Consider the following 25,952-nt stretch of genomic DNA (forward strand, 5'->3'; position numbering starts at 1 on the left):
GAAGCATGTGTTTCTGATTCCTCTTGGTAAATGATGACTCTTCCCGGTTCCTATGGCAGTTTTCTTTGATGCAATTGTTATCGTTAGTCATCCGAAAGCCATGGTGTGAGAAATCGCCTCAGCTTCCTGCCACAACTATTAATATATCACCATGAAAACCTTCGAATTGAAGGGCCAGTTATAGATACAATTCACTAAAAATAATAATTGAAACTAATAGGCACCGCTTTTTGAATGTGAGATAATTTAAGAAATTAATAAAGGAAAATAAATACTGCTTCTTGGAAAGAAAGACCATTTTAAGACCATCTGAAGCCTCAGTCTATACAAACACTCACCTGGGAGTACATTCCATGGAATTAAATGGGACTTATTTCTGACATGCATTAGATTGCACTGCAAGAGTAGTTTTTATTCCATTAGCAAACCAGTGACCAAACTGTGTCAAAAAAGAATGTTTTACACCTTATGATTATTGGGAATGATCCAGCTTTTAAAGATGAATTGGAATGCATTTCAACTGCCACGGTCTTAGTTTCTTAGTTCCGGAATGAAAGACATAGTAGTTTCATTCTGAAATTTGAAATTCATCTACAATCTGTATACTCGTCCCACTTTTGATCCTCAGCAGCTGGTATTTGGAGGCTTACAGCCAATGGAGGTATGACATAGCTATCGTGGCTTGATAGCCTATACCTGTACTCCATTAGCCTTATCCTCTTTTAAGACCATCTAAATTTGTGGCAATCAATACATATTGTGGGAATTAACTCTGAAAGGTAATATGGGTTGTGTGAAGAAGTACTTTATTTTGTTATGAAGAGGGAGAGAAAAACTTCTCCCAATCCACTTTCTCTACACCATGCATAATTAGCCACACGTGAAGGGGATTTAAGGTTTACTTGATTTTTTCTCCTAATTAAATCATGTCATCATAAATATCACTTAGTCTTCAAGTAACTTGATCTCTACATTAGCAATGCAACCCTATATATGTCTACTCAGAAGTTCAGTGGGGTTTACTCCTAGACAACCGTTTCCAGAGTGATAGCAGCAAAAGTAGCAAAGAATTGTGTGGCACTTCAGAATCTAACTACAGGCTCATCCACACTTCCCTTTGTCCTGGAATTGCTTCCATTTTTTCTGTGATTTCTAGGCATGGGTCCAAAAGGGGTTTATTTTGTCCCACCACTTTCCCAGGAAAACCCGCTGCTTACTGCTGAATCAGAATAAATGTCAATCTGCAGAAAACCCAATTGACGTTTGTTCCAGTTCAGCAGTAAGCAGCAGGTTCTCCCAGGGAAGATGGTCAGAGAAAAGAAAAACCTCTCATTGGACAATGGAAGTGTATATGTGCCCAATTTTGCAGAACAGGTTTTCATGGACAAGAGTTCCCCTCATCAGATGCAGAACTCTTGCCGAGTGCTACTCAAGCTATCTGACGTGTTCAACTTGCAATTCCTGCCCCCCAGTGTGCCAGGGACTGGCGCCTTACTTGGTCCCTGAAGTGTCCCATCCAACCTGGACTGCAGTGGAGCCACTGTGGACCAGCAGCCAATGGCTTGTGGACTTGCCATTGTGGATTTTGAGTATACTTCCAGTCCATGAAAGCTTACGTCCAACAACATCTAATATCAAGCCATTCATTTCCAAACAATAATTCAAGAATACAGTCTCGTCAATTTACAAGGAATGTGATGCAGAACATCTGACTGACCTTTGAAAAGACAGAAGACTGCTATTGCTAGTGGTGATGTGTTTGAGATTATTCCGTGGTCAGCTTTAAACTTAATTATCTTCTGCCTTGCTGGTCTCTAGAAAGGGAGATCAACAAAATGGCTTGGGTTGCTTGGATTCAACACAGATAATGGTAATTTCATCACTTACTTGGCACCTGGATTATGGAAGCACTGGACTAGGTAATGCCGATGGTACTTTTGCCTCATCTTTTTGCCTTGTTGTCTCACTGTTCATCATCCCGAAAATTCAACTCACTGATGGAAATGCACCAGTGATGCACCTTACTAAATGCTAGCCAAACTCAATTATTGACAGTATATGGAGAACACTGCCAGGTGTGTCCAAGTGTAAACATGGGAAAATATCAGGTGTTCAACTGATTAAATTATCAAGGGCACATTGCTAGCCTTAAATAATCAGAAATTATATAAAGAAAACAAATACAGGAGGTTGAGACATTACATTAAAAGCTTGTGTGGCTATGTAGACTCAGCTTCGTTTCCTTCCATGCATATTTATGTGAGAAGCAGCATGTCTATCTGTGCCGAAGAGTCTTCATTCCTCTGATTTTTACTCAGAAGTGTAGGTGAGTGGTGTTCAACCCAGGGATCAGATCTGAAACCTGGAGATGCTTATTGAGCCAGGGTTGTCACAAGAAGATCAGGTAGCCTCTGTGGCTTGAAGTACCTTTTGGCCTGGCCATTCCCAAATCGGCTTTGCCTGATAAACCAACTGCGACCATTTGAGAATGGCCAGGCCATAGTTACCCATGCTCTGATAACAACCTCTTTGGACATTTGCAATGAGTTACATGTAAGGTTACCTTTGAAAATGGCTGCAAGATTGCTACCTCAGAGTGAGCATTTCAGTCATATTACACCAGTGCTTAGATGTTATGGCTCCAAGTCCACTTCTGGACCCATTTTAAAAACTTGTCCTTAAAAGTCCTAAAGAGGGTAAGACCATCTTCTACCACAAAAACCAGTCAAATTGTAATATTTTCTTCAGAAGCCCTACTCCAATGAGCCCCATCAAGCATAGTGAGGTGAATGGCCATGGCCATGGCCATTATTAGAGGTACTTCAGAGGGCCCTTGCCTCAGGTTTTTCACCACTGGACTCTGAATATCCTATGCCTTCCTCCTACCTTAAAAGAAACACAAAACTTTTATAAACTTGTTTACAGGACAGCTGAGTGCACTGCAAATCACAGTGCTGATGGGACACCCACCATCTTTATTTGCAGAAATCTCAATTCACAACCTGTGTACTAGGCCTGGAAATTTTACATCCAAGTGTGGAACTAGACTGTTATGTACTGAAGTTCTCACCCTGGGCCAGCAGGGGGATACTGTAGATAGTTATGCAAATGAAGGATCGAAAAGTGACGTTCAGTGATTGGATAGTTTTAGAATGTTGCAACAGTTACAATTGTTCTGTAGCTCTATATAAGCAGGCTGACTGAGCTCCTCAGTTAGTTCTGTTCCAGCTTACAAAATAAAGAGCAGCTTTGGAGAAATCGCTGTGTCGTCTGCTATGTCAACCCACAACTTAACACTGGCGACGAAGGTGGGATCGATGGACATCAGAGCACAGCCAGATGCAGCCATCCTCTGAACTGAGCTGAATCACTGAGCTGAATCACAGAGCGAAATCACTGAGTGAAATCACTGGACAGAACCAATTCAGAGCTGACTTCTGGCTAGAGCACTGTGTTCCATCCATCGCCCTTCACGCCGGCATCGGAATCATGGCTTCACTTGTGCCTCTACCGCCGTTTGCGTCAGCCTCTGAATCATAGGACTTCTACCTCGCTCGGTTGAACTGCTTATGGGCCGCCGCCTCAGGTCACCGCTCGACCGGCTGCACCCGGACTTTGCCGTGGCTGAACCCCCAGGCTGTGTCAACGCGCCACGGTCATTTGTTCCAGGAAACCAGGTCTTTGCCTGGAACTATGTGGGGGACATTCCTTGGGTGCCAGCCACAGTAGTGGGAGTCACTGGACCTCTCTCATACCAGGTGGCATTTGAAGACGGACACTTGTGGCGCCGGCACATAGACCAGCTTAGGCGCAGGGTTGGGGACTTGGACACTACCGTGGTGCCCCCAACTGCGCTCGTGGCTCCGGAAGAGACACTTACAGATGGCGAGGCTCCACCTACACCTCCCTCGCAAACTGCCAGTGTGGAGCCGAACCAAGCCACTTCAGAGGGTCTGCCAGACTTACCACAGGCTCAACCACTCCACTTGCGGAGGCTCCACCCACAGCAGCGGATCCAGGGGATTTGGTTTCAACACCACTTAGGGTCGTACCACAGCCTCAGCAAGAATTGTGTGGCCCCCCGGACTTGGCTACCAGTCCCCGGCGGTCTGGCAGAGTTTCCAAGCGCCCAACTTATTTAAAGGACTATGTTGTTGGACATGTATCACTGTTGGTCTAAGTATGGGAAATGTAACCGATATGCTTTTGTGCCTAATTGAACCATTACGTGCAGTGCTGTATATAATGAGACCATTACGATTGTAACTAACGCCTTATCTCGGTGGGGAGGGGTGTTATGTACTGAAGTTCTCACCCTGGGCCAGCAGGGGGATACTGTAGATAGTTATGCAAATGAAGGATCGAAAAGTGACGTTCAGTGATTGGATAGTGTTGTATGCAAATGAAGGGTCTGCTATGTCAACCCACAACTTAACACAGACCACTACAAGTAACTCTGGCGCAGTGTTTCCCACTTTGTAGCTTAATTTTATTTTAGGAAAGTAGGACTCTAGGAAGTTTTTATGGAGCCAGGTCATTGGCCTATCTAACCCTGACTGATAGCAGCTGTCCAAGGTTTGGGACCTTAGGTAGATTCCTGGTCCTACCTTTGTTGAGTTTTGAATCAGGGGCCTTCTGCATGCAACACAAAAGCTATGACCCTTCCTCGGTGTGAAACATTGCTTATCCCCCCCCCAACCCTGAAAATTAAGTTGAGAGTTGAAAACTAACTGCACCAGTGAATGTTACTGGTAAGTGAGGCGGTTCCCTCACTGTGAGAAGCGAAGTTACAGGGAACCAGGCAGAGGACCTTCTCAGTAGTGGCGCCTGCCCTGTGGAATGCCCTCCCACCAGATGTCAAAGGAAAAAACTACCAGACTTTTAGAAGACATCTGAAGGCAGCCCTGTTTAGGGAAGCTGTTAATATCTTAAGTACTATCGTATTTTAATATTTTGTTGGAAGCCGTCCAGAGTGGCTGGGGAAACCCAGCCAAATGGGCAGGGTATAAATAACAAATTATTATTATTATTATTATTATTATTATTATTATTATTATTATTCCAACCTAGAAGCCAAAAAAGGAAAATCCAGAGAAGGCAGCTGCTCAGGAGCTATAATCAGTGTGGAAGAGCAACAAAGACCTATTCTACATGGCTTTTCATAGTTCTGGTGTGTATCTATCTGACAAGAACATCTAGTGGATTACACACACAAAAGGACTTATGCCAGGAATGCGATGCTATTGCAAAACAATCAAATGCCATCTTGAGGCTGCAATCATAGAATCAGCCGCAGCATCTTAGTGAAACAAGAAGTGATGGTGCTTCTTTGCTTTGCATTGTTCAGACCACCGCAGGAGAACTTTGTCCTTTCAAGTTGGGTCCTGTGTTTGCTAAAGATACGGGCCACCTGAAGAAGATCCAGAGGAAAGCAATGAAGAGGCAAAGAGGATTAGAGCTGTGATTAAAGGTTCAAGGATCTATCTTTCTTTAGCTTAGTGTGACGTAGCTGCCATCATATATCACAAGAACTGCTCTTGCAATATATACCAGTGGCTTTATACTATTTGCAGATTATAATACTATTTGAACTATTTGTGGTTTGTTATGGGGGGGGGGTAGCAGTTATCCCTTGTTTCCCAATGCAGTATACACTTCAACTTTAAAAAAAAACTGAAAAAGGAAGAACTATATGTTTATTTGGGGTTGAAAGGACCTATACCGGCTACCTGGTCACCTCCACCTCTTGTGTGTAAACCGCAGAAACTACCACCCCGGTGTTGTAAAGGAGGTTGGCTGCTGCTATGTATGCATGTACAATTTCCTTTACAGGAACCCTGTCCTACACAAGGTGCCAAGGTAAGGAATGTGTGGCCCTCCAGATATTTGCTGAATTGAAACTCCCCGCATTCCTTGCCACTGGCCATGCTGAATGGGACTGATGGGAATTAGAGTCCAATAGTATTTGAAGGGCCACTGGTAAACCACCATGGGGTAAGTTATCCGTCACATAGTCTTGTCCATCTGGGTGCATGTGGAGAACTGTTGTGTTGTAATGGCTAGAGTGCCAGTTTAAGGCCAATGAGACCCACCTCTCCACACTTGTGCAAGTCACCATCTTGCAGCCACTGTTGTGAGGATGAAATGGGAATGGGAAGGACCATGTGGGCCACACCTGAACCCCCATGGAGGAAGGTCAGGATAAATGGAATCAATAAACAAGTGTATGTACAGAGTAGCTGCATCTTCCCTCTTGCTCAGATATTTAACTGCTAGAGACCTAAGGTAGGAAACTAAAATCTGATGAACACTTGTGTACACTGGCAATATTTTCTAAAGGCATTCCAAAAATATTGCTCCCCCGCTGCAAGGGACAAGAGAGATAAAATAAGCAGAGTGGTCTACTAGGAGCAGGGTCAGAAAATAGGAACTATCTCTGGTGAACATGGACTGGTGGGGCATGTTGGTTATGCTCATCCAAGTGAGTGCTGATATGTTCTATGGATGCAGCATTAACCCCACCTTGATTTCCTTTGGAAGGAGGCCACTGGAGGCTTCTTGGTGTTTTGTAATATCTGCATTTATTTCTAAATATACAAGTTGAGCATAGATGGAGGCACAGCCTAAACAGGCAGCCCAAGTCCAGTGTTTCCCACATTAGATCTCCAACACCCTAAGATGCTTCCAGCATCCAAACTCAATTCTCTGTTTGTTTCCCTCTGTCTCACTCAAACTACAGTTTGTTGTTCATTTCATACACCTAAGGCACCTAAGACCTCTGCATGGCTAGATTGTGTATGCGGGGGGGGGTGTTCGGGGGTGTCTCTGCAGATTAGTTATCTTTTCTGACCATCACCTAGCCTTTTTAGCTTCCATGGAGACAGAACACTGGGGCAGCATAGGCTATCAACACCTCGGTCAAGCCCAGTATTGCCTCATACCAATAGCCCTACTTACAGAAACTGATAGGAGACCCACAGCAAACTGAATTAGTATTTGGTAGCTATGCATGAACTGTGTTTCAGGGAAATTTACCTGCTGTTACTAATCTCCTTTGATAAGCTTCCAAGCAACACCAGAGCTTCCCAGAATGCAGTTTGAAAACAACAGACACCTTAAACTTGAATTAGTGGTTGAGATGCAACCTAGACCGCAGCTCATAAAGTCATATATTCTTGCCACACAGAAAGGCTTCTGATGGCAGGGGAGCTATGAGCCTGCAGCCACCTGCCAGAGTTTCATTTATTAGTTCTGTAATTGACAAGAGTTTATGGGTGAAAATCTCAAGCATTGCTACTGGGTCTGATCATAGTTTGGGTTGATTTAGGATATGAACAATTTGGCAGCACTCAATCATTACTGTTTTTTCTTTATGCAGGAAGTGGGATAGCAGCTCTGCTCCAAGACTTCTAACACTCTGTAGCCAAGTGGGCAAGTCCCCTTTCCTCCGCCCCCATTGTAGGAGGGAGTGGTTTTATTGGGACTGTTGTGTATAGTGAGGAAAGAGTTAAATACTCCCTGCTCTTCACAGCATTCCCGATCATGGTTGTCCCTTTCTACAATGGGGAGGGTATAGAAGCAATGCTATTTGGAAAGGAAAGTGTTAAAGCTTGAAGAAAGCTTCCACTTGGTTCCAATGAGAGAACATTTTCAAGCTAAATTAGTTTCATGTTATTATTACTGAATTTGTATCCCACCCTTCCTCCAAAGGAGCCCAGGGTGGCAAGCATATCAATACTAAAACAATATAATGAAAATGTCTTAAGAAGAGGAGATTGCTGTTGTTGTCTAAATTGCCATGCAGGGCAGGGGACATTTTTGCAGCTGAGAAGGGAAGTGTTAATCCTCCCCTCAAGAATGCATGTGCTTTAAAAAATGTAGATATGTAGGAATGTGTGTGTTTGTGTACAAATGACTGGGGGGGGGAGCTTCGCCCACATTTTTCATTAGCCCCAGCCAGTGCTTTTTTCTGGGGGGACCCAGGGGGAAGCATACCCCTAAACATTTTGTGAATCTAAATTTGGCCTCATTGAGAGGCAGTATTTCAATACTGAGTAGGAAAATGAGAGTACCCCTAAACATTTTTTCAGAAAAAAAGCACTGGCCCTAGCCACCACTGGCACGCATGTCATAAAGCCTTTGCCTCACTGCCCCACAGTCTGGCAGGTGAGGTGGCTCTCAGTTTAATCCCAACTGCATTTTGTGTGTCTCAGTAAAACAGCCTCTCTGCTTTCTCCTAAATATTTATCTGCAAGAGTTCGTGCTGTTGGATCCAGGAATGTTCTGCGATGGAAGAGGGATATGGAGCTGGGCCCAGGATTTTTTTCTCCTTCTTCTTCTGGCAGATTACTTCCAAATAAAACATTTGCAGACATAAATATTAGAGAATTGGGAAAGGGAGCCACATCTGTCATCTGCTATACCCAGTTCAGTTTAAAACTCCGAATTATAGAGAGGATTTAAAATAAAAATGAAACAATACAAGAAGCCTGCAAGCTCCAACACAAGCTCAGATCCGCCAGAAAGATGAATGTGAATCACCAAGTAGAAACATGCTACCTTTTATGGAAGAAAATTTTGCTGTGGTTGGCCTTGTTGAAATGATTTTTTAAAAAAGAAAAAAAAAGAACAACAACTCATATTAGGCCTTTGCCCCATTGTTAGTGAGCTGGTGGAAAGGTCTCTAGTTGCAAATTACCATAGCTTTGCGTTTCCGTCTTCGACCAAAACCACAGTAATGTATGGTGAAGGCTTTCATAGTAGTGCTGGGATTTTCTTTAGATTAAAAAAAATAACAAGAAAAACTGAAGAAAAAAATTGCCTTGGTAACTTTCAGTTCTGTTTGAAATCACCCTAGCTCTTGCTTTTAGTGCTCAGTTTTCAGGCTGAAAGTAGTAGCTCTAAAGAGATTTGGGTTGTTGTTCGGGTTGTTGTTGTTTATCGGAGACTGGATGACTCTGAGTCATCGGTTTAAATACTGGACAATGGAAAATAACACTGTTATCATTCACTCAAGCAGTTTGTCAGCTGTGGAAATGCAATGCCCTATTAGAGCTCATCCAATTGACCCATATTTTGATGGTATTATGTATCGATTAATTCCACTTGGTCTGAGAGCTTTGCTTGTTGTTCCAGTCTTACCCACTTAAGGGTCCTAGAACAATAGGATTCAGAATGCAGCAGCCTGATTGGTCGTAGAACAATAGGCTCCAGAATGCAGCAGTCTGATTGGTCCACAGGAGCCACCCAATCCAGCTCCAGGTGGAAGTGAATCCGCGACCTGATTGGCCTACAGGAGAATCCCGGAATTAGCCAATCACGTGGGACCCATTGTGTAAATAATGTATATAAAGCAGACATTCTGGGGGAACTTCCATTCCTCCTCACCATTATGAGCTGAATAAAGAGCATGAAATCCACTCTCGACTCCGAGTATATTTCAGAGAAATACCACATCGACTCTTAAGAGGACTTCAGAGGGGCAGGGTTCTCCCCTCATCCAGCCATAATAGTGAAATGGAGAGGTTTCATATCATGCATCACATGTTGCTTCTGAGACATACCCCATGCATCACATGTTGCTTCTGAGACATTCATACATTCTTCCTGCTCCTGCCCTTCTATTTGCATCAGTGTTCAAAAGAGCAAGGCTCTCCTGAGTTGCTGCAATGAAGGTTCAATACTTTTGTACTAAAGAAAGTCAAACTGTGGAGTTTGTTTAGGACTCTAGGTCATTGATCAGAATGCTGAGATTACTAGTCAGATAAATTAGTCTGGGAGCAAACTAGAGATTATGTACTAATGAAAACCATCAGCCTGCGTATGCCTCCAGAGAACAGAATAAATATGTTGCTGACAGAGAGTACGGCTAGTGAGTTATGATGGAGATGAAGAAATCACTAAAACTGTTGGCCCAGCTGCAGTAACAAAAGCACAAGCCAGATGTAAAGTATGTTAAAGAAGAAGAGAATAAAAACTGGAGGAGGTTCTGAAAAAGACACCAGAGAACTGACGTCAGTGGGATTCTTCTATTGGCACTTTCACACATATCAACCAGTTTGTAAAATCCCTCTTCAGAACATTTTTTTTCCAGTTCTAAAAAATAACAGTCAAATATATAAATTAACAAAAGTCAGACGTTGAGACACTGGATGGAAGACCTATACAGTGGTACCTCAGGCTACATATGCTTCAGGTTTCAGACGCTTTAGGTTACAGACTCCGCTAACCCAGAAATAGTACCTCGGGTTAAGAACTTTGCTTCAGGATAAGAACAGAAATCGTGCTTCGGCTGCGCAGCAGCAGCGGGAGGTCCCATTAGCTAAAGTGGTGCTTCAGGTTAAGAACAGTTTCAGGTTAAGAACGGACCTCCAGAACGAATTAAGTACTTAACCCGAGGTACCACTGTACTCTCTTTGGGAAGGCAAGAGAAGAAGGCAGGAGCACACATCTATAATTTGCTTGTTTCAGGCAGAGCAGGTTGTCGATTGTCTAGAATGACACACCAGGGCATTAATTTGCTCATAGGTCACTATTTCTGTGAGCACATTTGTGCACTTTCACTTGCACATGAACACTTTCAGTTTTATGTCTCCAGAATCTATCTCAGTGCTTCCCATCCACACTAGTGACTGGCACTTGATGGGATGTTTTCGTGTTGTCTGTAGTTGTCCCCATCCCTCAATGATTACTTCCTCACACACCATGAGCTCCAGAAATTTGAGGTCCTTTTAGGTATGCATGTAGGTATTTGTTTGCAGGTGTGCACATACCTTTTTAAAAAAACAATAACCAGCAAACAAATCAGCAGAGTCACTCAATAAAGACTGAATACAGTCTAACCTCATGGATAAAAAAGGTAAAGAACCCCTGACCGTTAAGTCCAGTCGTGAACGACACTGGGGTTGCGGCGCTCATCTCGCTTTACTGGCCGAGGGAGCTGAGGTTTGTCCACAGACAGTTTTTCCGGGTCATGTGGCCAGCATGACTAAGCTGCTTCTGGCAAACCAGAGCAGCGCACGGAAACGCTGTTTACCTTCCCGCCGGAGCAGTACCTATTTATCTACTTGCACTTTTTGGTGTGCTTTCAAACTGCTAGGTTGGCAGGAGCTGGGACCGAGCAACGGGAGCTCACCCTGCCACGGGGATTCGAACCGCCAGCCTTCTGATCGGCAAGCCCTAGGCTCTGTGGTTTAGACCACAGTGCCACCCGCGTCCCTATGAAACACAGGTGTTCACAAAATGGTACAGTCATGACTATTTGTGACATCACTAATAATGCCACAGATAATATGCAGTAAGTGTCTATGGCCATCCTTCAGACAACAGTGTTCCATACTACAATTGCAATATCAATGGGTGTGCTGTCTGGAGGAAGCAGTGCTTTTACTACATGCAAAATATAGAAAATATTCTCTAATAATATGTGAATGGTTGCAACAAAAGTATACCCTCAAGGAAATGCATACATACTGCCACTGCACCAAGCAAGCAGCAAGTGCACATTTGTGGCACTAGAAAGTGATGGTGTAGAAAGCCTCCTATTATTTTTATTGTCACTATCAATTGGCTTTGGACAGCAATTCTGCAGAAAAGCTTCAGACTATTGCAAAAAAGGGGGGGCGGGGAATAAGCATTAGAGAAGATTTGATCCATTTTCTATTTTTGTTAGAGGTCTTAAGCAAGGCAAACCTTCCGGGCTGGTCATATTGATTCCCACATACCACCTGTCTCTGATTCAGTGGGTACACTCTTCAAAGGATTGTTGTAGTCCCACACAAAATTACATTCTCTAACCCACATGGCAATTCATTTCATAGCAGAAGCTCAGTGGATGACCAACCATGACCCGGGTCAGGTGGAGCATCTCACAGCATAAAGAGATGGGGCCAAATCAGGGCGTGAGATCTTTCCAAATGCATGTCCACAAATAGCCAAAGAGGAAGTCTAAGAAGGCAGCTGGTCCCTGAGTGCCACAGTCCCTGGAGACTTTGGCCATTGGGTCAGAAGACTCAAACCAGAAGAAGAGTCTTCTATATCCTCCCTGTTTATTGTTCCACCCTAGTCAACTCAGAGTTGCAAAAGTATTCCACTCGCTAGCTTATGGAGAGAGAGACAGAGAGACAAAGAGACAGAATAGGTTTGTAACAAGTCACTACAGTTACTACTAAATGAAGATTTTTATTCAACTTAGACCATCCTTCAGGACTATTGGAGGATGAACATCAAAACTAAGATGTTAAGAACAACCAATGAAGAGGGGGGCAATGGGGGAAGTTGCTTTTTGTAACCATCTGCAAGCCTTCTTTACACGGTTTACACAAAACACTTCTCCTCCGAGCCTGTTACATTAAGAGGGAGCGTGGGCTTTGCCAGAACACCTGGAATGACTCATTATTTAAGCAGAGGCATGGCATCTTTTTCAAAGAGTAACATGTCACATCAGGGCATGATTCAGGTCAGAAGGACTTGTGATGCTCAGCTTGGTAAATATTATTGTTATGTGAAGATGAAAAATGTCATTGAAGAAGGGCAAGTTATTGTTACAGCCCTGTTTACAAATCCATGAAAAGGACTCTTTCGCTGTGTTTCGAGCCTACAACAGCTTATGCTTTCAAAATGAAAATAAAAGAACGAAGCAAACAAGGAGTAAACAAACAAGGACTCTTTCTTTCTGCTACAGTTGTGCAAAAAGTACAACACTGAGTAGCCTCAGAAGGGCATCCAGTGTACATTCCCAGTGCCACATTCGATGACTGGGGCTCAATACTTTTCTTTTGCTCATGGTGACACTCAGAAGCTGCGTCAGGTTTTTTGGCACTTCCAGTATCCCCCACCAGAGCAAATGGCTCTTTTGGCTTAGGGATGACCCTGTGCATATCCCACAAAAAAAATAGTTTTGCTCATTCCCTCAGCAGAAGAAAGTCCAGGGCAGCTCTCGAGAGGCAATTCCATTGTGAGAACAGAATATTTCCAGAATGTAGTACTTTTGCAATATCAGTGTATGAACAAGCATACAAGTAAAGTAAGCAGGAACGCAGAGTGGAAATGCTAGACCTAACACACCCGCCACCACCAATTAGCCAAAGCCACAGCAACCCCTGGAGGCAGCACCAGCAGCAGCACCAGAGATTCTTGCTAGCAAGCTCCAGAAACTCACACTTTTTGGACAAATTAAAACAGTTCCCTTTCTCCAGCTGATCAAATATGATCCTTGGGGTTCTTTTGCTCCCATACAAGCAGGCAAACTCAACACCCCTAGTAGCTTGCCCTAGACTTTTTCAAGACCCTGAGAAACCCAGGGTCTGAATGCTTATTTGTGGCCTCCCTTCCTTTGCTTCTTGGTGGGACTGTCCTGTACTGTCAGTGCTGCGATGGGCCCTTCTGTGTGTGAGGCTTGGGGCAACTGCCTCCACTACTTCAAAGGACCTGTAGTAGCTTCTTTTTTTAATTACAAAGTGCAGTTTGATGGCTCATTACAGACCAGGCCACCCCAAGGCCAAGAAGTTATCAAAGAGAATATTTATAACATTGGCAGTCACCATTAATGGTCTGCAATAGTTAGCCAACAGACATGACTGCAAAGACATGAGGGTTCCCTGGACGTTATCGTAAACAAATCTTGAGATAAAGTTGTTGATTCAAGTAAGCACAGGTTAAACAAACTTGATCCAAGGATAATCTCAGCTAGTGGCAGCCATGTGGAAAAGCCAGCTCATGCTGACATTATCACATGGCAGCCTGTGCAGGATTCAGGCCAGCTGGCGCTCACACTGAAAAAAACAAAACCTTGACCCAACTTGATCTGACTTCTTTACATGCCTGTGGGTTCTTATGGTGTAGCTGATGCATCTGCATGTCCTTGGACCTTGAGTGATTTCTTCCTGTAGCTGCCACAGCTTGAGTTGGTCATCAGAGAAAGACCTCATTCTCAACTACATAGTTCATAGTTAAACATTCAATGTGGTTGGGTTTTTTTTTACATCTAGATAGAATAGTCAGATTCCACATAGCTCACACCATCCATATAACTTCACCGAACTGCGTATCTTAGAATCATAGAATCATAGAGTTGGAAGAGACCACAAGGGCCATCAAGTCCAACCCCCTGCCAAGCAGGAAACACCATCAGAGCACTCCTGACATATGGTTGTCAAGCCTCTGCTTAAAGACCTCCAAAGAAGGAGACTCCACCACACACCTTGGCAGAAAATTCCACTGTCGAACAGCTCTTACTGTCAGGAAGTTCTTCCTAATGTTTAGGTGGAATCTTTTTTCTTGTAGTTTGGAACCATTGCTCCGTGTCCGCTTCTCTGGAGCAGCAGAAAACAACCTTTCTCCCTCCTCTATGTGACATCCTTTTATATATTTGAACATGGCTATCATATCACCCCTTAACCTCCTCTTCTCCAGGCTAAACATGCCCAGCTCCCTTAGCCGTTCTTCATAAGGCATCGTTTCCAGGCCTTTGACCATTTTGGTTGCCGTCCTCTGGACACGTTCCAGTTTGTCAGTGTCCTTCTTGAACTGTGGTGCCCAGAACTGGACACAGTACTCCAGGTGAGGTCTGACCAGAGCAGAATACAGTGGCACTATTACTTCCCTTGATCTAGATGCTATACTCCTATTGATGCAGCCCAGAATTGCATTGGCTTTTTTAGCTGCCGCGTCACACTGTTGGCTCATGTCAAGTTTGTGGTCAACCAAGACTCCTAGATCCTTTTCACATGTACTGCTCTCAAGCCAGGTGTCACCCATCTTGTATTTGTGCCTCTCATTTTTTTTTTGCCCAAGTGCAATACTTTACATTTCTCCCTGTTAAAATTCATCTTGTTTGTTTTAGCCCAGTTCTCTAATCTGTCAAGGTCGTTTTGAAGTGTGATCCTGTCCTCTGGGGTGTTAGCCAAGCCTCCCAGTTTGGTGTCATCTGCAAATTTGATCAGGATGCCCTTGAGTCCGTCATCCAAGTCGTTGATAAAGATGTTGAATAAGACCGGGCCCAAGACAGAACCCTGTGGCACCCCACTAGTCACTCTTCTCCAGGATGAAGAGGAACCATTGATGAGCACCCTTTGGGTTCGGTCAGTCAGCCAGTTACAAATCCACTGAGTGTCTCAAGTGAGGAATTAAAAACTACCAAACTTGCCTTTTTGCTTCCCAGGTGCCAAAGAACACATACATCTATTTGATGCTAGGACTACGCACAACTGCCCTTGGCTCAGAAAGCAGCAGGAAATGGATCTGCGTCACTCTGCACAGGGCAGCTGGTCACTCAGTCCTTCTTCTGCATACAGGGATAGGGAGAAGCAAGAATAATCTTTCTTCAGGCCAAGGAAGGGACAGGGAAAGAAATAACATAGAGTGGGGTAAGTATACATTGCAGAGTACATCTGCAAGAAAATGACAAAATAGTGCTGTAATTGCAGTGCGAAGAGATATAATTTTCTCCACCCTGCACCCCTGTTAGTATGTGCTGCACAGCACAGATGTCTCCAAATGGGCCACTTGCCAGCACAGTTTAATTGCGGTAACATCCTGGATGATGGATATCAAATGGGAAGGAATTGATGGCTTTGGTTATAAAAAAATAAATAGATCACAGCTCAAGGATAGTGTTCCTTCTTAGGAAGGAAGATACAGTTTGTTATCTCTTTCATTATCTTCATATAGGGGGGCATATTTGAGGAAGGGAACCACGATCTGGATTTCTTTTCAGAGAATAAGATAATAAATCCAAATATAACAAGAAGATAAAGGTTGTGGGGCGAACAGAGGGTTAGCATTCAAGTGGTATTCAGGTGAATATTCTCTTGCTCAGACCCGCAGGAATTCTTGTACTATAGAATAACAGAGAGTTTTGGTTTTTGCATGTTCTTTAAAAATCCAGTTTCCTTTTTGCCCCTTTGAAGTTGTTGTTCCAATGTCTGGGCTGAAAGTTCAGCTTCACTTGGAACAGGGTCACGATACTTGGGTTGGAGTCCCCATATTCTCTGGATGAGACTGGGATTTGGAGTTGGAGAAGTAATTGCTCATGGAGCCAGCTCCAGGAGTACTAAATGGGAAGCATGTGGGCAAGAGGAGCCCATTGTGCCAGAACCTCTGCTGGCTGAGGAGGTTGTGCTACCTTCCTCTGACTTCAAAGGATCCATCTCAGAAGCCCTACTGGAACCACAGTCTCCCCCACCCTCAGTCAGAGTCAACAATGCCTAAAGTAAGCAAGGCCCCTTTAAATGAAGATGTTTTATTTTTGGAAGAGGGAGCTGGTGTCTCAGCGCTGCAGCTGCTACTTAAGGTTCAGTCTGAGAATGCCTCTTGCTGAAACAACATTTGAGCTCTGCTTTTATGTAAATTCTAATTTGAGTCCTGAATGGAGCTGTCCAGGGTACTAACCAAGTCTCGTCTCATCTCTGTATTGAGGCCATTGCTCAAAATGGAACCAAAACTATCTCCAAGGTGAGAGAGTCCATCAGAAATACACAAGGAGGAACTGTATTTACAAACAAGTGAGCAATTCATATGTGAGATTATTCCCAGGGAGTTGTTCCAATTAAGGTGATGTATTGCAATTTAATCTGACCTGGATTGTTGTTTATAGGCACTTAATATCAATACAGGTTGGCTTTATGTGACTCCTTGACTAGCACTTTAACACTGGGTAGTCAAGTTTCATGATGGTTGGAGAAGATGGATCAGTCTTATTCCACTTTCTAGCAAGCTAGCCACAAGTGGAAAACAACAGTACCATCTTTGGGAAGACTAGTTGATAACATCCTTTGTGCAAGTTCTTTAAAAGACCTTAAGACCTGTGAGACAGTGAGAGTGAGGCCTTTGTTTTGAAGGCTCTGTGAGTTAAGAACATCAGGGGTTCTGGAGATATAATGTAGAATAGTAGATCCGCCTGCTTGTTCGAGTGTCTAAGCTGTGCCTCTACATGTATGCAAGCTGTATATTTAGAAATAAAGTCAAATATTACACAGAGCATCATCAATGTCCAATCAATCAATCTTCTCAACAAAGCCTGCACCCTTGGGGACTTCTTGCTGCTCAGAGAAGAGGGTTGCATGAAACAAAATGTTCATACTAGACTCAGTTGCTATCAGTTCCCTCAAGAGATGACAAAATACAAATAAAAGAGAAAGAGGAATCTTGTGCTTTCTGCAGCTTTCTGTTTTCTGAGGCGTGCTCTGATTATTATCATTCTGCTCAGCTTGTTGATCCAATAAACTTTGCTTTGCCTGGAATCTGTGCAAGGGTTACTGGAATAAGCAGGCAAAAAATAAAACAAATATACAGAAAAATAATGTGCAAGCTCCCTGGAAACCAGACCGAGACATAGTGACCCAAGACTCTTAATGGCAAGGGAACATGGAGGGAAAGGGAAGAGGTGATATATTGTCAGTAGGAAAGATTCTATAAATATCAGGAAAGGCAAAGTACGGAACATAGAGACACAGCATCAAAGATCTTTTGTATCAGGCCCCAGAACTTCGCAAATCACGTCACACAAGTACTCTTAATGAAGCAATTGGTAGAAAAAGCTTCTGCCTGGAAATCCATTTGCTTGACGCAAATGCTTGGAACACAGTTATTGAAAAGGCGTTTGCTACAAGGCCAATCTTTGTGGTGTTGTGTTTTGGAGTTTGTTTTTTAAAAATATTTCCCAAATATGTAGGGTCATGGGAAAATTTACTCAGCTGACTTGAAAAGCACACACCAACATGTTTTCTGCCTATGAAAAAGCAGCTCAGAAAATGCTTCTGGCAAGCACAGAAGAAAAAAAGATGAATAAGAGGGGAATTTTTCATTTAACTATGAGAGCGCCTGCAGATGAGCAAAATTGAATTTTTCTATCTACCTTCTCTAATCACTGAACAACTTGGTGGCTAGCACTTCATTCTGGTCTGGCTAAAGGCACTGTGATCACCTACAGGTGGAATTGAGTACAAAAGGACACTTTTGGCTGGTGCCTTAATAGTCATGTATGCTAAAAGTGCACTCCATTGCAAAGGCATCCACATACATCCACATTATGAAACAACATCCACCTATAGCATCAGGGGTGCCAACTTGGGCCAGATTGTGGGTGCCCAGCGGCGCATGATGGAATGTGACGGCATGACATCACGTTGCACCGTGATGACATGACATCACATCGCGTGCGCCACAGTGGTGCCTGGGAACCCCAGAAGTCACATCTGAGCCCCCATGAGACTTCAGACACCTCATAAGGCATCCGACATGACTTCTGGTGGCATCGGAAGTCACGTCAGAGGGCTCAAAATGAAAATGGTCAGTCTCAATCTCCGCCCCTCTCACAGCAGGAAGGACACCAAATTCCGTTGCACTCTGACCTTGTCTAATCTCTGTGAACGGGGACTGAGAGGTTGGACTTCCCCCTCCCCACTTCCACTAGACACACTCTCCGTCCTCTGCTGGTTGCCTAGCAACACTCTGACTGCCTCATAACTCTTCCCCTGCTTGAGAGCTATCTGTGTCTGTGACTTCTTCATGAAGGGGGATCGAGCTCCCCCTTCCTGGCTCTGTCAGCCAGCTTTCATCTGCAGCGCTGGCCTCTCTCTCACTTGGCTCAATTTCTGAGTCTGATTCTCCCCTTGCGCTCAGTTGAGCCACATCCCTGAGAACACACATGGCACACAGGTTGGAATCTTGCCAGTTCTCTTCATTGGTCTGGATCTGTGGAACTCCTTGCCAGGGGAGGTCAATTTGCCCTCTCCCCAGACTTTTTCTAATTTAAGGCATTCCCTTCCCAGCAAGCTTTTCACCTGCCAGTGTGAAGAGTTTTCACTCAACTGCTCTCTTGTTGGCAGCACTTGTATCTCTTCAATGTTTTAGTAGTTTATTGATTCATGTTTGTGTGCAGGTTGTCTCTATGCGTGTGTATGTGAAGTAGTTTTAAGGCATAATCCTATACTGAAGATACCATAGGATTTTGCACACTCCTGCTGCACTGTTGGAACACTATGTGCCACCATCTTAAAAGATGCTCCAGAAGATCTATTCTGCCATCTCCTGGAGCCTCTTAGCAGATCTCAGGGGGCATGGTTTGCAATAGATTTCTTTGTATTCATTTTCTTCAGTATGCACAGATTCCCTTTTCTTGAGACATCCAATATCACTCATGATGTACAGATTACACTGCCTAAAGATATAGCCTTTCACCACCATTAGACATGGAGTCTGACAATACGTCATTGTCCCCACCCCCCTAAAAAAAAAGTTCACTTGCAATAAATATGTGGACGAGCCGCCAGTCAAAATGGGCAATACTGGGCTGGAGAGTTAAACAGTCTGCTTTTGTATAAGGCAGCTTAGATGTTCACTTAAGCATGCAAGAGCACAGATGTTTCTTAAGACTTCAAGGAGAAATTAATTTATGAGCATTACCCACGAAGTACAAGTCACCCATTCTACTGTGAAAATTATTTTCACAGAATGTTCCTATTTTTTGCAACATTGAACAGAAAAGTACAAAAGTACAGTACATCGTGGGATCAATATGGGAGGCGGGGCATTCAGATTTATTTCCTGCTCTGATTCACAACGGTTTGATGAACAAATACAGCAAAATAGCCAAACAAGTTCCTATACCTGGAACTTGGAACAGGAAATGTGACAAGTTCTAAACTGAGGACTGACATTTCCTAGCCTGTTGTTGTTGTTGTTTAGTCGTTTAGTTGTGTCCGACTCTTCGTGACCCCATGGACCAGAGCACACCAGGTACTCCTGTCTTCCACTGCCTCCCGCAGTTTTCTAGCCTAGCCTAGCTTTCACCAAACTCACTATTTTTTTCCAGAGGTTCAAATTCTCCATACCACCAATTTCATGAGGACTTTCCCTAGGAGACTTACTGCTTGATTCTACTGACTATGGGTGCTTCTAGGCAACCTGCTTACTGACCATTCATCCTGATTTGGTTCTAGGGAGAATACACAATGCCAGCTATTTATTGAGCATTCACTCGTATTTATCTGCAGGGAGGTTAGACAACAAAGTAGGGGCGCAATCTCCTAGGGGCTGAGCCCCTTTGGGCCCCCCAATATTTTGGGAAGGGGGTCGGGGGCCCCCAAGTCCAAAGGTGGCAGGAAGCAACCCTAGGCCAGTGGTGGGGGCAGCAGCAGCATGGCTTCAAGGGCCGAGCAACCGCGCTTGGCTCCACCCCTGGCTCCTCTGCCAGTGTGGTGTAGTGGTTAAGAGTGGTAGTCTCGTAATCTGGTGAACCGGGTTCGCTTCCCTGCTCCTCCACATGCAGCTGCTGGGTGACCTTGGGCTAGTCACACTTCTCTGAGGTCTCTCAGCCTCACTCACCTCACAGAGTGTTTGTTGTGGGGGAGGAAGGGAAAGGAGAACGTTAGCCGTTTCGAGTCTCCTTGGGGTAGTGATAAAGCGGGATATCAAATCCAGACTCTTCTTCTTCTTCTCCAACGTCCTGACGTCAAACGCATGACGCCACTCCCTGCACATTGCTGCCCTTCCATTCTTCTTCTGAAGGTGACACCTATGCAACGTTGCATCAGAGCAGGTATTCTCTTACACTTCCCAGTACATGCTTCCTTTACTTCCCTTATTTCAAAAAGAGAAGTGGATTTGTTTTGCAAGACTGCAACTATAATTGCAGGTCCTGAATTTGCTGGTATGTGATTGAATCCCACCTCAGAATAGCAGCAGTCTGTATAAACTACAACTGGGTCTAGCCATATTATGGGTTTCAAAGGTGAGCATGATTTTCATCTCAGAATAAGGCTACAGACCTATGCACATAACCACTGGAATAATACCACTGTATTTAACGAGAATTACTTTTTCGGTGTTGAACTCTTGGTCTGTGCAACAAACAGAATTAACATGATCTTTCTCTAACCACTTGAGCTTAAGAAAAATATATAGCTTTTAAACTGATCATGCACAGAGACGACCCTGTACTTCTTCTTTTCTACAGACATGGCAGCATACACACCAGGCAGTTCATTTCTAGTTATTGTCCCATATTACATTTCCTTCTAGCTGAGTCACACTGGATATTTTAAGCAAAGCTCTGTGCTGCAGGCCAACTTGAAAACATTTGAAAAAAAGACAGTCAGGTCACTCCTGAGGCAGGAGAGCAGCTGGCCCCTTGATGGGAATGGATGTGCAAGAAAGCGATTGTTATGGAAACATCACTTGCACGTTCTGTAACAGCACCAGAGTGATAAAGAGAGAACACATTTTAATTAACTGCCTTCAGTATATTCCCGATAACCACTGCTTGTACACACAGTGCAGAACAACATAGCAAGGCTGATGATACTTCAAACTGAGAAACAAAATGTCATAAGATTGGACAAGAAATTAAGTTGTGAGAGGCATCCTTTTCACAGTGGGCAATCTAGCATCGCACAAGGCACACAACCCCTATGACAGAGCCATGTAGCTGCTCTTGGCATGTGCAGACGATTCGATTCTGCTCTCAGCTGTGCTGGTGTAAATTAGGAGACATTCAGTTTCTGATGTAGAGTTCCCCATTGTAAATGGATGGGTGTGTGGAGGAATGCATAATGGTAAGGGGGGGAATGACTTCTCTTTTATTTGTTCACACACACACACACACACACACACACACACACACACACACTTTATTGCAACATAATGGTGAAGCATAGGCTCAAATTTAATGAAAGCAATACAGTGAGAAGCTGAAGAAAATGCTGGAAGTGGACAAAATAAATACTTTGTTATAATCCTTTTCAGGTAATTTTAGCTGATGGTTTTTTCTGCCCTAGGCTGTGTGGAGGTGTGAAAATAAATGGAACCCAAATAATTGGGGGCAGGGGGAGGGAAGAGAATTTGGGGAAAATGTTCAGGGTGTTAGAATTTTCCTCAATAATTTATTGTATGAGGTGGTTAATGTTAGCAAAGTCCCTTTACTGAGCAAACCTGAACAAAAGGTGTCTAATTTGAGGAGAAATGTACACAGGTTTGGTTTTGCTTAAGTCGGGTCTTGTACATAGCAGGGAGCTGTTAAACTAACCATACAGGGGGAAAGTTCCCTTAGAACTACACAGTCTATTTAATAAATAAAGGAATAATAAACAGTAGACAATAGAAAATAGGCTGATTTCCACAGATATTAGATTTGGCCTGATACAACAAAAGAATACCTTTAGCGTATATATTTTATTATTATTATTATTATTATTATTATTATTATTATTATTATTATTTTCTACCCTACCCATCTGGCTGGGTCTCTCCAGCCACAACTTCTCTCCCAGGACAAATTAACTAGTAATGACAGGTGTTGGCATGGTAATGCCTTGCATGCCATATGATTTGGTCCTGGACACCTCCTTGAGATTTACAGATGCCAAAGTACTATCAAATGATGTCCTGGTCCTTTGGAACTTGTCACAGGGGCAATAGAACTGGCTGCTAAGGGCACTCATGGTGGCTACACATCTAACACTTCAGTACTAGGTCTACCAGCCCCAGCCCCAAATCATACAGTGGGCAGAAGTAATGACTCAACTAGCAGCCTAGGAGGTGACCTTCTACAAGCACAAGAAAAATGGGAAGTTTTCCAATACATATACTCCATATACAGATCTATTTGCATAAATAAATGTGTGTGTGTGTGTGTACAAATAAAAGAGAAGTCATTCCCCCCCTTACCATTATGCATTCCTCCACACACCCATCCATTTACAATGGGGAACTCTACATCAGAAACTGAAAATGAACACTCAGTTAGTCTGGACCACCAGCTGCATCAGCCATTCCAAATAAATGCATGCACTGAAAATATTTCTTTGTTTTCTTATGTTTTACTTACCTGTATTCCCCTTTTCATTATTTCTCCTCAGAAATCCGTAGAAACCTATAAATAAACAAGTTGCAGGACATTTGTGAGATGGGAAGTCAGCTCCTTAAGCTCCTTCTTAGCTGCCCCCCCCCCCCCCCGCTAATTCTGGGGTCCTGGAGCCAATTTGGTCAAAGGCAATGTATGTGTTGCTGTCTTTGCTCAGGTTACGGGCCAGTCTTGACAGACTCTAGGGTTGTGCGCTCATCTCACTCTAGAGGCCGGGAGCCAGCGCTGTCCGCAGACACTTCCGGGTCACATGGCCAGCGTGACAAAGCTGCTCTGGCGAGCCAGCACCAGCGCAGCACACGGAAACGCCGTTTACCTTCCTGCTATAAAGCGGCCTATTTATCTACTTGCACTTAGGGGTGCTTTCGAACTGCTAGGTGGGCAGGAGCTGGGACCGAAAGACGGGAGCTCACCCCGCCGCAGGGATTCGAACCGCTGACCATACGATTGGCAAGCCCTAGGCACTGAGGTTTTACCCACAGCGCCACCCGTGTCCCTTCTCTCTCAGTACCTGGTAGATTTTAAAAATCACTTTTCAGAAGCCTTGCTAACTATAGGAGCAGGATGGCCTGACCACAACTGTCCTATCAGGAGTTTGTCTTTTTATGCATGGATATCTTGACCTTTTCACATTACACCCAACTGGGGCATCATGACAATGATGGAAAGGATGACTCAGATGCTGTGAAGTGTAGCGTACAATGTACATAACATGTTATGAAAGAACACAGTGTATGTTGTTTCCTTTTATTTCCCTCCCACCTTCAATTTTCTCCTCCTCCCAACCTGTTTGCTTTTGTCTCTGGGAGAGAAGCTGAGTCATTTCCCAGCTGAGGCTCTGCTCACTGATGTGCCTTCTATGATACCAGTGCTTTGAATGATGAAGGGCTGAAGGGAAGTATCCAGAGTGTTCCCTCGTCATGTCTCCCATCACAGCTGAAATCAAGCAATTATGTATTCCACCCTTTCTCTGCACAGAAGAAAACGAAAAGCCTGCAGATATCACAGTTTCTGCCTGCAAACGATGTGGGCGTTGAGAAGGAACAAGCAAACAAATTCACATATTGTGGGCAGCGTTATTACAACCGGATCTTTATGCAAGCAAATTATTTCACTGGAAAAACAGATCCTGAACTCTTTTAAGTTTTGGTTCTTTCAAACCCATTCTTAACTGACAAGCAGAAACAGCAATGGGGATGGCAACACATGGGTATGTTTTGATACGCCTCTCTGCAGTTCTACCTTAGGCCAAGAAGCAATGAAAAATTGTTCCCGTACTTTAATGAGCTTGATCAGAAGTAACTTCAGCGAACCAGTTCTTGACAATGGGGGAAAGTGCTCAACCCAGTGGTGTAGCATGGGGGGTGCAGGGGGGCCGGCCACATCGGGCGCAACATCTGGAGGTTAGGGGGCACAAATCCACGGGTTAGGGGGCGCAAATCCACAGGTTAGGGGGCGCAAATTACTTGCCTTGCCCCGGGTGCTGACAACCCACGCTACGCCACTGGCTCAACCACAATGAATTGTTGTCTTAAATTTTAGTGCTTAATTGTGAACTTCAATAATGAAATCAGGAACTGGAAGCACCTGGGAGGTAAGAGTATTAAGGGTCAAATGACATGTTACATGTGGGATCTGTAAATGGATCTCCCATTGTTGCTTATAAGTGCAAGGAGATATTTATCACCCCTGGATGAGCCATAAGCCTCTGATTCCCAGTTTTCTCCCTTTTTAAAAAAGTCCCTAGCTCTTGCACAGCCTGAGATTTGAGGCAAAGAGTTGCATCCAAGGGAGCACTGAGTAACCATCCTGTCACCACAAGTATTTCCACTTGTGCAATGGGACTTTCCCCTTCTTCCTCCCTGTGCCCCCTAAAACCAGTGATGGAGGAAGGGGGTGCGCGGGGGGGGTGCAGTCCCCCCTCCCGGGTGTCATCACTGGGGTGTGTGTGACAAAATGACAAAAATATGAGTTGTATTGTTTTTTTAAAAAAATGGGCTTCACAAAACTTTTTAGTTCAGTCAACAAACATAACAAAACATGGCTGGCACTGGGCGCCACACCGCGGGGGCTGGCATGGCAGGGCCTGCAGAGTGCCCGAGCCACGTGTCTCTCCTGGCAGCATGGGGCTTGCACCTGCCCACCACCTCTCCCTCAGCTGCCCTACAGCTGAGGGGGAGGCAGTGGAGAGGCTCCATGCAGTGCGCCCCAGCCCCATTGCCGGCTTGCACTGCCCCCAGCTGCAGGATGCCCTTGCTACACCAGGCACCTGACCGGCTAGCTACGCCGCTGCCTAAAACTGTTCTAGCAATATGTGCAGGGGAAGAAGAGGGGGAAACTCCTGTTGCAACAGTGGAAATCCTTGCACTGAAGGGGCACATTGGTTGGATACCACCCTAAACATGCAGATTCTCAGGGGTTGAATAACTCCAAATCCTCCAACATTTCTCCAATAAAAATAGGGACATCCTAAGGAAAAGTGGGACATTTCAGGATCAAATCAGACCCAGTCAGCTGGTAGCTCGGAGTTAAGCATTAAAAGCATTTAAATAATAATAATAATAACATATTTCAGAAACGTGGAATAAAGGACTTTTGGTAAAGCCTTGAAGTACATTTCTGCATAAATTGTTTAGAGCTTAAGTATTGTCTTTCCCTTTTTTCAGAGAACCAAACCAAATATTTAGAGCTATGATGCCTTGAAGAAGAAAACTATACAGAAAAGGGGGGGGGAGCAAACTAAATAGACTGAATTAAACTTGTTGAAGTAACAGGGCTTCAGCCTTTGCCTCCCCAGTTCAAATATCTGTGTCTATAGCAGAGGCAAGAAGCTGAGATCAGCATGACTTTATAAACAAGTGTTGTATATTAATCATTCATATAAGTCAGAAGGAGCCTGTTAAAGTTGTAGCGTGATTCAAGTTTTCAATATTAATTGCCTATATGACACTATTGATGCACAAAGTACTGACGTTTTGCTCATGCTCATATTGGGGAAAAGTAGGAGCTGATGCTTACCCTGCGGGAGGAACAGTGTCAATGTGAACACACATTTCAAAGCACATTTTTAATAAAGCAGCATTTGAAGGTA

General features: G+C 44.0%; 1 long non-coding RNA gene across 2 annotated transcripts; it reads left to right on the forward strand.

Moving 5' to 3' along the window:
* The first annotated feature begins 552 nt into the window (after positions 1 to 552).
* On the forward strand, positions 553 to 25,952 carry LOC307202789. Of its 2 annotated transcripts, XR_013833000.1 has the most exons (4): positions 553 to 661; positions 5,071 to 5,470; positions 15,161 to 15,365; positions 25,528 to 25,952. It is a non-coding gene; the product is annotated as an uncharacterized lncRNA (long non-coding RNA). The 2 variants fall into 2 exon arrangements; XR_013833001.1 differs by lacking the exons at positions 15,161 to 15,365; positions 25,528 to 25,952 and having other exon boundaries at positions 5,071 to 6,235.

Source organism: Podarcis cretensis, assembly GCF_951804945.1.
Source record: "Podarcis cretensis genome assembly, chromosome: 1".
Lineage (NCBI taxonomy): Eukaryota > Metazoa > Chordata > Lepidosauria > Squamata > Lacertidae > Podarcis > Podarcis cretensis.